Source organism: Phragmites australis, chromosome 15 (genome assembly GCF_958298935.1).
Source record: "Phragmites australis chromosome 15, lpPhrAust1.1, whole genome shotgun sequence".
NCBI classification, from domain to species: domain Eukaryota; kingdom Viridiplantae; phylum Streptophyta; class Magnoliopsida; order Poales; family Poaceae; genus Phragmites; species Phragmites australis.
In genome coordinates, this window is record NC_084935.1 from 9,749,006 (window position 1) to 9,763,239 (window position 14,234).

Below are 14,234 nucleotides of genomic sequence, written 5' to 3' on the forward strand. Positions count from 1 at the left end.
CATAACTTTTTGCTTGTAGCTCTGATTTGATCGATTTTTGCGCTCAAATTATCATAGAGTCATGTAGAATCTTTTTATAGGGGTTTTTTTACCAAGTTTTATTGTGCTCCAATAGAGTCGGTGGGCCAAAGATTGACCCTACTGGTACCACTGTGAACCCCTAGGTGCATCGGAATTTTAGGGGTACTGCCTGCTGAGGAGATCGATGAAGCTAACGGCCTGCATTGCAAAAGCCCAATCAAAAGCACGCATACCACTCCAGTTAGGCGTCTGCTACGAGCAGTCAACGACGTCCTCGTGATGAGTCGATGCTGCAGGTGGAGGTGTCCTCATAGTCTGAGGAGGTTGTGTCCATTGTGGGACCTGTGTACCCAGTGTAAACTGCTCGGGCGCAGATGCCTTCGTGCACTCCTCTGCCTCAGCACCAAAACGTGACACATGTGCTTCGAAGCTAAAGGTGCCGTGTGCAATTGTGCCCGAACGGGTTCCTCATGGGCACTGGACGAGCGCCTGTTATGGGAGGCACGGGACGGGTTCATGGCTGGTTGGTCGTACCCCCTCTATTGTGGGGCACAACCACTTAGACCACGTATAGCGGATAAGAAGTGGGACCCTCTCATTCTCATATAGTCCCAGAGAAGGTTCCGATCCCTCCGCGTTGATGACCCGCTTGCTTCCCCACAAGCTTGCTCCGCCTACGTATGCATCTCGTATGCCTCTTTGGTCAGTAGAAGATGAGGGCCATATCAGTAATAGCAAGGTTTAACCAATAAAAATCGTTATAACTACCGCATCACGTACCATAACATGAAGAAGACGGACACGATCCTCAGCGAAGGGTCTGGGGGCCAGCTCTACACGTCCGCTGAGTAAGGTGCATGCATGCACGGATGGTACCACGAAAGGTACTCCCAATACGTGGCATCGTCACATTGTCCAGCAGAAACAATGACATCCACCGCGGCTAACTCAGTCCAGCTCTGTAGGTGCTCAGCATTCACGGATGCCCAGTCCTGCATGCCTCCGCCCCCCTGTGCGCTCCTCCTATACGTGACATAAACAATTATAATTTGTTAACATAGATAGCCAAAAGATACTAATGCTACCTACAATAACACACTTACTCGTGCGCCCGTCCAACATCTCATGGGGGAGGTACTGGCACCACCTGTCAGTACCAGAACTGCATCTATACACGCTCAGGAGAATATACTTCCACGTTGTCCATGTACAGTAGGAAGCATCTGGTCAACCATAAGTCTGCATCACGCTAACAAGAGGATGCGATGCCTTCATCCGCAATTTTGGCCACTCATGTTATACGCCATGGATCCCACTCCACGAGATCAGCGCTGAGGACATCTAAATCACTAATCACCTAGGAGTAGTTACCATGGTCTTGCTGCTGACTCCATCTCAGCCTAGCATGAATCCACTGATACCCATCGTAGGCCTCACGTCATCTGCAATGTCATCAGAGATAGGGACTGGATAGTAACTCTTGAGCACCCAAGGTCAACAAACCGGGAGGTACTCCCAACTCCATAGCTGTAAGAGGTTTAGGCAACATGTAATAGTTCACTTCTTCTTTGATCACTGGGTTGCATCACATAATCCTCTGTAAATTACAGCCAGCACACCAGATCCCCAACTGTAAGATATTGGCTCATAAGAATGTGACGCGAACTGACTCGCTAACCATACAATATGGGGGATGATATAATCGTCTACCATGTTGCAGAACATGATGCCTACAAGCATGACGTACAAGTACACCTAATAGTGTTACATAAGTGTGGCCTCGTCCGCATCCAATGGGCACGCACCGAACTATGGCAGCCCATGAATCCAGGATATGGAGGCCAGCATCCTTCCTGTCATATTGCACCCTAAACCTACAAGATGCAGAGGGTCAATCAAGCTTGAATAGATGCAACAATATTTGAAATGCATTGCATAACAAATATTTACATGCCTTGAACATAACCCTTCCACTGCTCCCTTGCTGGTCGTGAAACTACTAATGGGGCGTCCCTGATTGGCAACCCGGTCAGCATGATCACGTCCCTCAATGTTACGGCCATCTCGCCAAATTGAAAGTGGAACGTGTGCATCTCAGGACGCCGCCGGTCGATGAGGCCTGTGAGCAGTGGATCCTCAATCAGCGGAAGAGGTGTCTGCGACCGCCCGCCATGTGAGCTCCAGCCATCATGAGAGAGAATAGTAGTAGTCCTGCTCATGTGAATGGCTCGTAAAATCGAGGGTCTAACTCCTTAATTGTATGGACACTCGGGGCCCGCAACGGATGCAGCTATAGCTGCAAGAGGTATCCAATATATGTACTGAGTTAGTAGTAAATTATCGTGGCAATGAAATAGCACATGTAAATGTGGTACCTGCTATCTTGTGAAAATCATCTTTCCCCTGTGGTTCTCATCATACCATTGCTGAAGAAGCTCGGAAAGACCACCATGAGCCATGACAATGATTTCAGGCTTCATGGTTCAAGAAATAGGTGAACAACAAATTAGAATATATTACAAACTTCATAGTTCAATAAATAAGTGAATAAGAAGATTCATGGTTCAAATAAAAATACAACGTCTGTGATGCTAGATCCATACGATATATTATAAAATAAGTAGTACAACTAACAAATGAATAACAAAGACAAACCATGTCTGCGAGTAGCTTCAAAAAAACAAACTAAAATGTAACAACTCCAATACAGTACAGTTCAATAGTGACTTGATAGTTTACTGTCAGGGTGGGCAAGTCCTCCTGTCATAGTCAGGTTGTTTGCAAAGTTTGCACCTACGTAGTCCATCAACAACATTTGCTTCATCTATGTCACCTTGCAGCCTCGTAGCTCTAGGCTTTTCAGGATCCGTGCATTGTGCTCGAGGATAAGGTACCCACTTAGGCCACTCAATTGCTTTGTAACTGCTTTCGATATTGAAGGATCATATCTTTGAAAGCCATGTGCTCCTTAATGCATCAATCGTGAGGTATGGTTATACGTATTGTGATCCATCATTGCCACCCATGTCCCTGCAAGTGGCTAAGACATTCGAGCATGGGATATGGTGCAGTTTTGGCTTATTGCATGTGCACTTCACCTCGTTAGGCCTAAGTTGACATTGTTGCATAGTGTCCCTACGCTATACCCTGAAGCATACCTACGTTGGCACATGACCTCGAATTTATTGTTGGCCAGGTCGTAGATCCTCGTCCGATGAAAGTAAGCCTTGCTCCTCCTTCTGGATATGATTTCCTCCACCCTAGGTGCGAACCGTGTGCTGCACTTGATAGCAATATTACCACGGTCTCAAAAGTAGTCCGCCATTCTATAGAATGTGAGCTCAATGATGGCACACAACGGGAGGCTCCGTACTCCCTTTAGAATATTGTTGAATGCCTCTGCTATGTCTGTTGTCATGATGGTGTATCTAACATGGGATACATAAAATTTAGAACTCCTATTTGCATAAGAATGAGTACAATATGATCATTAGAATTCTATATGCTAACCTGGCATCGTGAGTATCATGGATTAGGGCCCAACGCTCCGCTGGCTTCCTCGTATCTACTAGCTAAACGTAGCATGTGAATGCCTAATGATCCTCCTGTGCTTGCTGTTCTGCTACCATCTTGCGAGTGGTCTCATTTAACTCTCTTCATATCTCGTTGAACTTCGCATACTGGTTCTGAAGGCATAACCCTTTGAATCTCTTTACAACTGACTTACTGCGGTACCTTATGTACAGGTTCGTGCCCAAGTATCTCATGCAGCATCTTCTCTCCACATTAGGCCATACAATAGAGTAGTTTGTGCTATCATGCAGTATGTCCAACGCATGTAGAAAGTCCTTGTTGCAGTCTAAGATGATGCAAACTCGTTCCCTATTTCCCACAACATGTGTCCTCACCAAGGAGAGGAACCACAGCCAGCTATCATTGTTCTCACTCTCAACCATTGAAAAGGCAAAAGAAATGATCTGATTATTTGCATCCGCCACCAATGCTGTCACAAAGGTACCATGGAACTTGGCGCTCAGAAATGTAGCATCCACACATATAACCGGCCTACAATGCCTAAATGCTTCGATGCATTGTCTAAAAGACCAGAATAACCTAATGAGGTATCGGTCAGTGATGTTGTATGACCCATCATCTAGCTTAATCGGCGCATCCGCCATGGCCCATTGAGTCCTTGGATTCATCATGACAATCATCTGCAGCAGTCTCTTTGAGGAACCGTTCAAATAGTATTCTGATTAATCACTAAGTTGATCACTGACACGATCCTGACTTCAGCGATTAAATAGAATACCGCTCCGGTAGTCCCGGTACGTATTTTGTGCCTAAGGATCGGAACACATGTCTTCCAACATGTACATCACAACATAGCTTAATAAAGAGCGAGTAATAAACATTTATATTACAAGTATTAAGCATGCAATTGATTTCAACAATTTACAACAAAAGCGAGCTAGGATGAGACAAAACCCCTCAACTCCTGACCACAAAAAACTACGCAGCGAAAAGTTAAACTTAAAAACAACGAAAGAGAACGGCGCCACATGCCCTTAGGCACCGACTCTACACGCCACCTTCAGAGTAGGATGCACTACTCTTTCCCGCCACTCTGGTCGGCACGCATGAAGTAGCCAAAAACAACCTCTTCCTCAGCAGCAGGGGTACCTGAAAGCGCAGGCATGAGTACGAAGGTACTCGTAAGACTTAAACCATATATAGCACATATACATAGCTTGACTCCAAGGATTATGCATTAATCATTAGCAAGGATGAGCCACAGGGTAGGTAAAACATATGCACTAAGCATCCTAGACATATGCGAGAGCGACCAAAACTTAACCAAAACATACGAAAGCTACCCTGCAACTAACAACTGAATAAGTGTAACTGTAACCAACATGTGTGTCAATAAGTAGCAAGAACCAACATCACCATCTCCCACATACCGAACCACAAACCATACTCGAAACTCTATGACCGATGCAGATTGACAGAAGCATGCTTATGACCAAGAGTGTGGCAGTTCAAACTGTTTATACACCCTGCAGGGGGTACTCCTGGACCCACACGACACAAGGACCATACGGCTCGTGCCACTGGCCAAAGTGCACACAAGGGGGTACTCGTGACAACCTCTCCCAACTAGCCCCAACCGTTTGGATCATGCATCGCTCGGCACGGTGGCACTAGAACTACTCCCGGAGTAAACTAGTACCGCTACAAGCTCGCTCGCTCACACCGTCGATGTCCACGCCCAAAAAGCCACAGCTGTGAAGGTATTCGGCTCGTCTTACCATTAGATTGGCATGTGGTGAGTAAGGTAAGGGCTAAAGCCAACAACACCAACGATCGGTGCTTAACCGGTGCAAAGCGGTCTATGGTGTCCGGTTTCCTCTACCGACCTACCTAGAGGAACTCCACATCCGGACAGGACAAAACACCTCCTAGCACCACCCGCACCTCGTCTCATACTCACCACTCATACAACCATCTCAACCTCAACAAGTGTATGTAATCATAAGAAGGTCCTATGCTCACGAACAACGGGATGCCCCGTCGTTCGACTTCTACCGAATGATCTAAGCATGGCTAAGCATATAAGTCGAACTCATACCTAGACATTGACAACATCTCAAGGCTACAAGAAATGTAAATCCACAAGTATTCAAAGTAGAAGAATGCAATCGATGTAGGTTCTACCAATTGGTACCCGACACTAACTCACTGAACATGCATACATACATAAGCATATTTCATCAATTTTAAACTTATCCAATTACACAAGAGGGATCAATATGCTTAGTTGCTTTCCTGGATGCACTGGCTCAAATAGGTGGGGCACCCGGGATCTTCCTAGGCCTACGGGATTAACGGATCGGCGTTCTCTAAAAAGGATCAACGCATGCAATGCAATGAGAATGAATGAAGTGCAAAAAGGTATGCCATAAATCTTAACAATATGCTAGAAGTATAAGGTATGCAACTCAATGCAATACTAAACGATCTAAACGAAATCCGGAAAATAACAATCATCCGAAGTATCCGGGTTGGTTCAGAGTATCCGAGTTCGGACCCTCCGGGTGAACCTCCGGAAGAGGCGCTCGGTTACTGCCTTTTTATTTGACTGGCCTGGATATCAGGATGAATCCGGAATATCCGGACCATCCTCCGGTGAAGGCTCTCGGTTAGCCACTACTCTAACTTAACCAGGAACCTCTGGGTTGGTCCGGACTATCCAGAATGTACCGGACACTCCGAGTGAGGCTCCGAACGAAGCTCTCGGCTACTCGATAACGTAACTACCCAAAGTCTCCAGGTTTGACCGGATTATTCGAGTGATACAGACTTGGGTTCTTCACGACTTTCCCCTAGGTGATTCGACTCACTTTCCAAATCTCTGCTACACCAACGTGCATATTCCCCATCCAAAGGATTCTGTACCAATCTCGTACCCTAAACCCTAACCAATTTTAAACACAATTCAACGAATAATTTCTGCTGAACTCAGAGTCTCCGGGTGATTTCGGAATATCCGGGTCAGCCTAGAAAAGCTATTCTTGAGTGGATTTTTGGTTGATTCGAGTTGCGATCTTTTTCAAGCCTAAAGGAAACATGTTAGGGATAGTCCAAGGGTCCTGGAACTTACTCATCAACTAGAAACATGACTCTAGTGCTCATTTTCGACCAAAACTCCATTTTTGCTCCAAAAAGCTCAAGAACGCCAAGAACTTCAAGAACTATTCGATTCCTCCACGAAAACAAAAATGGATTAGATAGACGAGTAGCTCATGAGCTAGAGAATGCAAGGGTACCACATGCATACCTTGAATCCTCCACTTGAGCTCGAATTTTTGAGAGAAAGGAGAGAGTGAGCTTGAGTGGGAGAGTGAGAGGGGAGCTGCTGTAAGGAACCGTCCAAATAGTATTCTAATTAATCATCAGGATGATCATTATTCATAATCACAACCTCGACGATTAACCAGAATACCATTCCGGTAGTCCCGGCACGTGTTTTGTGCCCAGGATCGGAACACATGCCTTCCAACTCAAATATCACAACACAGTTTAATAGAGAGCAAATAATTAAACTGGATTACCATTATTAAACATGCAACTGCTTCCACAATTTACAACAAAAGAGGAACAACAACAACTATGCAGCGGAAGAAAAAAACCTATACAACAAAAGAGTATGGAGCCGTATGCCCTTAGGCTCCATACCAAAAGCGCCGGAGTTCGGAGTAGAAGGTGCTACTCCTGCCCGCCACCCTGATCGGCAGGCACAAAGTAGCCGAACACCGCCTCTTCCTCGCCAACCTGCGGACCTGAAAACAACTTAAGGGCAGCACCCTTAGTACGAAGGTACTAGCAAGACTTACACAGTATGAGTATATATATTCTCGACTCCAAGGATCATGCATTTGAAGCTGTAGCAAGGATTAAGACATGTTTAAATTCATTAAGCGGTAAGCAACCTAGACTCTAGGTGTAAGCAACTGACTTAACCAACCACCGACTCAAACCCTGCCAACCAACTGATCAAAACAGATATATAACAACAAGTGTATAAAAGCAAACCATTCCCACCAAACCACCAACCACATACCGACCAAACCACCCCAATCCAACCATGTCACAACCCACATCGAAACACTACGACCAAAATATGGTCGCTCGGTGGAGATAAGCGATAGCGATGCTCATAACCGAGAGCGCGGCAGTTCGAACTGATTATACACCCTGCAGGGGGATACTCCTGGACCCACACGACACAGGGACCATACGGCTTGTGCCACCCGCTAAGATGCGCACAAGAGGGTACCCGTGACAACCTTTCCCAACCAGGCCCAACCATGTGGATCAACCATAGCTCGGCGAGGCGGTATTAGAACTACTCCCCGAGCAAACTAATACCGCTAAAAGCCCGGACTCAAACCGGACTCACACCGTCTATGACGAGGCCCACATGACCACGTCTGCGAAGGTAATCAGCTCGCCTACCATTATATCAGCATGTGGTGAGTAAGGTATGTGCTAAAGCCGACTACACCGATGATCGGTGCTTAACCGGTGCAAGCGGTCTACGGTGTCCGGGTTCCCTCCCCGAACTGCCTGAGGACTCCTCGTGAGCAGATGACACCTCTAACACCGCCCACACCTCGTCTCAACTCACCACTCACCAAACCGACTCATCGTCAACACAACCATAAGTGTGAACAAGTAATCAGTCCTAGGCTCGCGACAACGGTGGACTCCGTCGTCGACTTCTACCGGAAAGCCTAAGTACCACTAAGCATAGCGAACTAAAATTAGACCTCGATGACACCACTAGGCTCCTAGGAACAACACATGACACGTGACCGAAATGGGATAATGCATCGGCATAGGTTCTACCCAACTCAGTACCCGACACATGCAATGTATACATAAGCGTAGATAACATATTAAATTTTCAAGTAGACACGGTGCAACATGAACGATGCTTGCCTTGCTGCCCTGAATCAGAAAGGTGGGACGCCTCACGATCGCCCACGGCCTCCGGGATCGACGGATCGGCGTTCACTACAGAGAGCAACGCGTGCAATGTAATGAGCATGTATGAAATGCGATCATGTAAGAAAAATATGCTCCACAATACATGACAACATTATTCCAAGATCGTACTGTCCAAACCAGAATTTTCCAAGTGATCTCAAAAAATTTGGAGTCCCTACGAATTAACTACGAATTTTACAAGCTATCAGCTATCAGGAAAGCCTGATAAACCGTGCCCGGGATGAACAGTACTCACGGGGCCCGGGGTGAACAGTACCCGGGGTGCTCGGGGTGAACAGTACCCGGGGGTCCTCGGGATCGACCGTGCTCGGGTGCTCGGGGTGAACAGAACAGGGGTGCTCGGGTGAACAGTACCCAAGGGTCGTCGGGTGAACAGTACCCGGGGGTGCTCGGGAGTGCTCGGGGTGACTGCGCTCGTGCTCGGGGTGAACAGTAGCGGGGGGTCGTCGGGTGAACAGTACCCGGGGGCTCAGGAGTGCTGCGCTCGTGCTCGGGTGAACAGTACCCGGGGGTCGTCGGGTGAACAGTACCCGGGGTGCTCGGGAGTGCTCGGGGTGACTGCGCTCGTGCTCGGGTGAACAGTACCCGGGTGGTCGTCGGGTGAACAGTATCAGGGTGCTCGGGAGTGCTCGGGGTGACTGCGCTCGTGCTCGGGTGAACAGTACCCGGGGTCGTCGGTGAACAGTATCAGGGGTGCTCGGGTGAACAGTACTCGGCGCTACAGTAAAATCAGCCTCGCGCAGCTCCAGAACAGCAACCATTACGAAGGGAAAAACTGGGCTAAACTAACCTGAGAGTCTCTCTAAATCAAAAGTAAAAATGCCTAGAAGGGTGTACAGGGTCTAGACTTTGCTCAACCGCCTAGCAACATGATTCCTAACTCAAATCCACATAAATCCTCATTTGTTCCCAGACTGCAGAACTTTAAGAACTTTGCAACCCTAGTTCCAGATTCAAGATCTATCCAACCAAAAATGAGCATACTTGCCATGGGAGCCTAGCAGACTCACCCAAGGTCCTTTGCTGAGGTTGGTGACCGCCAGTTGAAGGAGGAAACGACGGAAAATGGCTTGGAGAAGAGAGGAAAAACTGCTGCTTCCTTGCTTCTCCCAAAGAACACCAAACAAGTTCAGAACCAGCTCGAATTCCTTCGGGGAAACTGAAAATGAATTGGATGGACGAGTAGTCCTTGAGCTGGTGGTCTCGTGAGTACCACATACGTACCTTGATCTTGCTCCCAGAGGTAGGGATCCAAAAGGGGAAAAAGGGGGCCTAAGAGAGAGAGTGAGAGACAGCCAACTCCAACTTGCTTCCTCAAAAAGCCTTATCTGATGGAGTGGGTGAGTAGTACGTATGGGCAAGCTCTTTTTAGGGGGAGAGAGAGTGTTGTTGCCCACCTATAGAGAGATATTTTCCACCCAAGTGGGCCCCATTTACCTAGAGAAAAGTCCAGACTTGCTTCCAGCTCCTTTATTTCTCTTAGTTTTTCCTTCTCCCACCTCATTGACTCAAAGTGAAGTGCTCCAGTGACCCAAACTGGAACATGAAGCTGAAATTGCATGTTTTAGGATTAAAACACACAATTATGGATTTCGGGACGTGACAGCTGCTGCTGCAGCTCGGGTGGGGACGTGGGGAGTGAGAGGAGGAGAGAGAGAGAGAGGGGGCAGGTGGGGTTCTGCCCACTTGAGAGAGGGAGTGGGTGAGTAGTGGGGCCCACGTGTTAGAGAGAGGAGTCCGTTTTAACTGCGAATTCAACTCTTTTCTCTCCCGAATTTCTTTCTCTCATCCCATTGACCTTTAATGAAGTGCATTAGCATTTTGAATTACCAGTACGCAAAATTAGACATAATGCTTAAGAAGCATGATTTTGATTAAAAGCGTGATTAAGAATTTAGGACGTGACAGTCTCGGAGAATAGTTGTAAGGCTCTTCGAAGTTTCCAAACAGCATCTTCAACGCCTTCTGCTTCGCTCGTCACACGGTGTGGTAATTAATCAGCATACCGGTCTTAGTCTGCACCTCCCCCATAACGATTTTGGTGACAAACAAATATCCGTGCTAGCAAGGGTGATGAGGAGTTAGGCCATAAACCTCGCATCAACGACGTGGCTCATATTCCTAATAGTCTCTTCGTTGCATGTATGAGGGGTGTCTCTACTGATCACAAAATAGTTCTCATATTTCGACTTATGTGCTCATACGGAGTAAGGACAATTTGGGTGCTTGGTACACCTGACCTTATACTCCGTAGGGTTAGACCGAGCGCACTTGCGATCCCTTCTTTTCATTACAGCATAGTTGCTAATAAAGTGGATGACCTCCCCCCGTTACGAAACTGTTGCCCGACCTGGATGTCACTATTTTAGTATCCCAGTGAGATAAGGTATTATACTCAATGACAGCATAATCTAGCAAACTAGCACCACGAAAGTACTGGATCGCTGGCACCGGGTCATCGTTGTCAGCAGTTTCTTCATCCCCTCTACCACCGGCTTCGTCATCCATGCATCCTGTATCTACCTCAGAAGAGTCAACTTTAGCTCCAACTCTACCGGAACTGCCCTCCCCGATATGCCCTCTATCCTCTTCATGCATCACTTGATGGCCTAAGCCTTCCACAGTAGTCATTGCATCACCTTATACCAGTCGTAGCACTATATTCACATACACCCCTATATCAAAGTTCTCCTTCAACGCCTTGCGTGAGTAAAAAGCTCATATGTTGTTCCTACTCATCTCGAACAACGTATGGATGACGACCAAGTTGTTTGGAACAAGCTATGGCTGCACACCCTACAAGACAACAGTATAGGACTGCTGGTTCATACGCAAAAGGCTCATAATATGTGATTTCATGCTATCTAGGTTAATAGGCACCTCAACCGAACTCTTTATGTGCTGGCAATTTTGAATTGTTACGAGCCTCTTGTGCAAAACTACGAGATGTTCTCCATAATAAATATAGAAAGTCATACCGTATCTAGTAAACAAACATACATGTAATAAAATAACTACTTCGATATATACACGACACACATGCTAAATATTTAAGTAATTAACAATGCTAATTAAATCATCAATATTGAATTTAAATGAAATAATTAATTTTCAATATTGAATTAAAATATTACTTAAACTTACATGAAAGTTTATTGAGCAAATATTCAATCTCATTATAAATTGACAATGCACTATCAACCTATTCATAGATTTCTTTATACTGAGTGAGTTGAATGGAGTAATGGACTAGTCTACGGTGAGTAGAAGACACTAAAAATATTCCTCTACGTTACTTCATAGCTGCTTCTTTTATTTAACTAAGGCCAGAAGTTCCTGCGCGCACCACTATTTTAATGGATTGAATTAAAATACTAATTTTTCGATGCATTATGATTTTTAATCGTATCTTTCTATCCAACCCAAGTTTTTTTAATCTTTCTGAGTTCTCTTTCCTTTTTCTTTCTTTTTTCTCTCTTTTCTTTCATTGCAACGACACCCTACTTACACCTATAGAGACCATGTAAGCACTAGGTCATCACCCTACGACACTACTACCAATACTAGGCCATCATATTATTAAACTAATTATATAATATAATTACACTGACTAATCATATTCATGTTAATTACTATTATACAATCTACTTACCTAAGCAAATAATTACTATTACACAACATCACACTAATTACTATTATACAAATTCACGCTAATTATTATTACACTGACTAAGCAAATAATCAAATTAACAAAATAATTGAACAAATATAATTAAACGGATTAAATAATCTACTTACTCTAATTACTATTATTGCTGCAAGTATTAATTAAAAATATAATTTAAGTATTTCCTGTATCCTGCGCTGTTGCTCCTCCTCGCAACGAGCTGTTTCTCCTCTCCTCGCATTGTTGCTACTCCTCACCACGCGTTGCTTCTCCTCTACTCTCCACACACTACATGGTTGCTTCTCCTCTTCTCTGCTCCTTTGCTCGCGCTTCTGCTCTCCTCTCGCGTTGCGGCTCGTACATGTGCTGCTGCTACTCCTCACGAGCGCGCTCTCATCTTATAGCGAAACACGGCAGCGCGGGGCTCTAAAACCGGCAAAACCATCTCGACGTGACACGACGTGATTGGGGTGCGCCGAAAGCAGAGACACGACGCGACTGCCGCAACACACTGGACTGAGGTGCCGAATACAAGGGATTTTCGGCACCTGAGGCGCCGAATACGACGGACAGTGCCGTATTCGGCAAATACAAGTCGGGCCAATCGTTTTTTCCTCCAGTACCGGAATCTAGTTTTTGGAATTTGAGATGACGAATACAAGTGCTAGATTTGTAAATAAATCGATATATTATTTATTTTAATAAATAGGATAACATTAGTTGCCTGTTTTTAGATTTTAGAATAGTACTCCTACTTGACTTTATCACAGCCACCTTCTGCGACGTTGGATCAAGTTGCATTGTCCTAGTTTCTACATTAGGTGCATGTACACACTTTGTTCTTATATACATCTGATCTATAAATAGAATTTTCGCAATTGTGAAGGTGGCTTTAGCAACCACACCACACTTATTTATGTATAGTAACGTCCTCTGTTGCCTCAAAGTTTATAATTTGCTCTTTTAAAGGGTGTGTAGTGAGGCAACTTGGAACCATATTTTACATCTCTTCATCACACCCATCTTCGTCTTTTCCACATATATCTTAACGAACCTCCTTCTTGCTCTTGCTCGGCGAGCCACCAACGTGTGTCCCATTGTCCATCGTGTTGCTACCTTCACCATTCAAACTAGTCTTTTGCTAGCCAAACATAACTCAATTGTTAGATATATTTCAAACTTGTCAGCGCTGTCGAGGCCAAAACCTACGACTGTAAGGGCCCTCACCACATCTCCACAGCCACCACCATGGACATCCATCCACCGGAGCTACAGCTGAAGGCTTGGTGAATTCGAAAATCTAACCTCAATTGCTTGTCATTGCTGCTGGTCAGATTCTGTCACAAGACAAATTTGGTATTTTGTCATTTTCCTCGATTTGGAAGTAGTTCGCCTAGCTAATACTATTCCTGGATAGTAGTGCCTCTTTCATATTAAAATATTGCCTCTAATTGTGCTGAACGAACTTTAACAAATGACGCTATATGCTAATATTTTCTTTCAAAGAGAATGAACATCACCATCCATTTACTTGTGCACACTTCTTAATTTTAAGATGCCCTGAAATTTATGATGTGCGATTAGGCGACCGTGTGAGCATTTGTGAACGCACGATGGCCACCGTGGTTAGAGCTCCAGAGTTGGCGGTGGTAGATTCCCAGCGAGTATTTGTTTGCTATCAGGCTTAGAGGGAAGTTGGTGGGTGGTAGACCAGCCCAGCGAAGGAGGTGGATGCGGGGGCAAAGCGATGAGGCAACGGAGGAAGACCAGATGGACGGTGCTGGGGCAGGGGTGAGCGAAGATAGCCCTGTAGAGCTGGGTTAGCGTGGCAGCGGGTGGCGCCAATAGATCTGACAACATGAGCGTTGCTGGAGACGGGTGGAGTATGGGTAAGCATAGGGGCAACGCGGTGAGAGGAGGCGTGTGAGAGAGCAGAAGGTTGAAGAAGCCGTTGGATAACAATCTAACAATT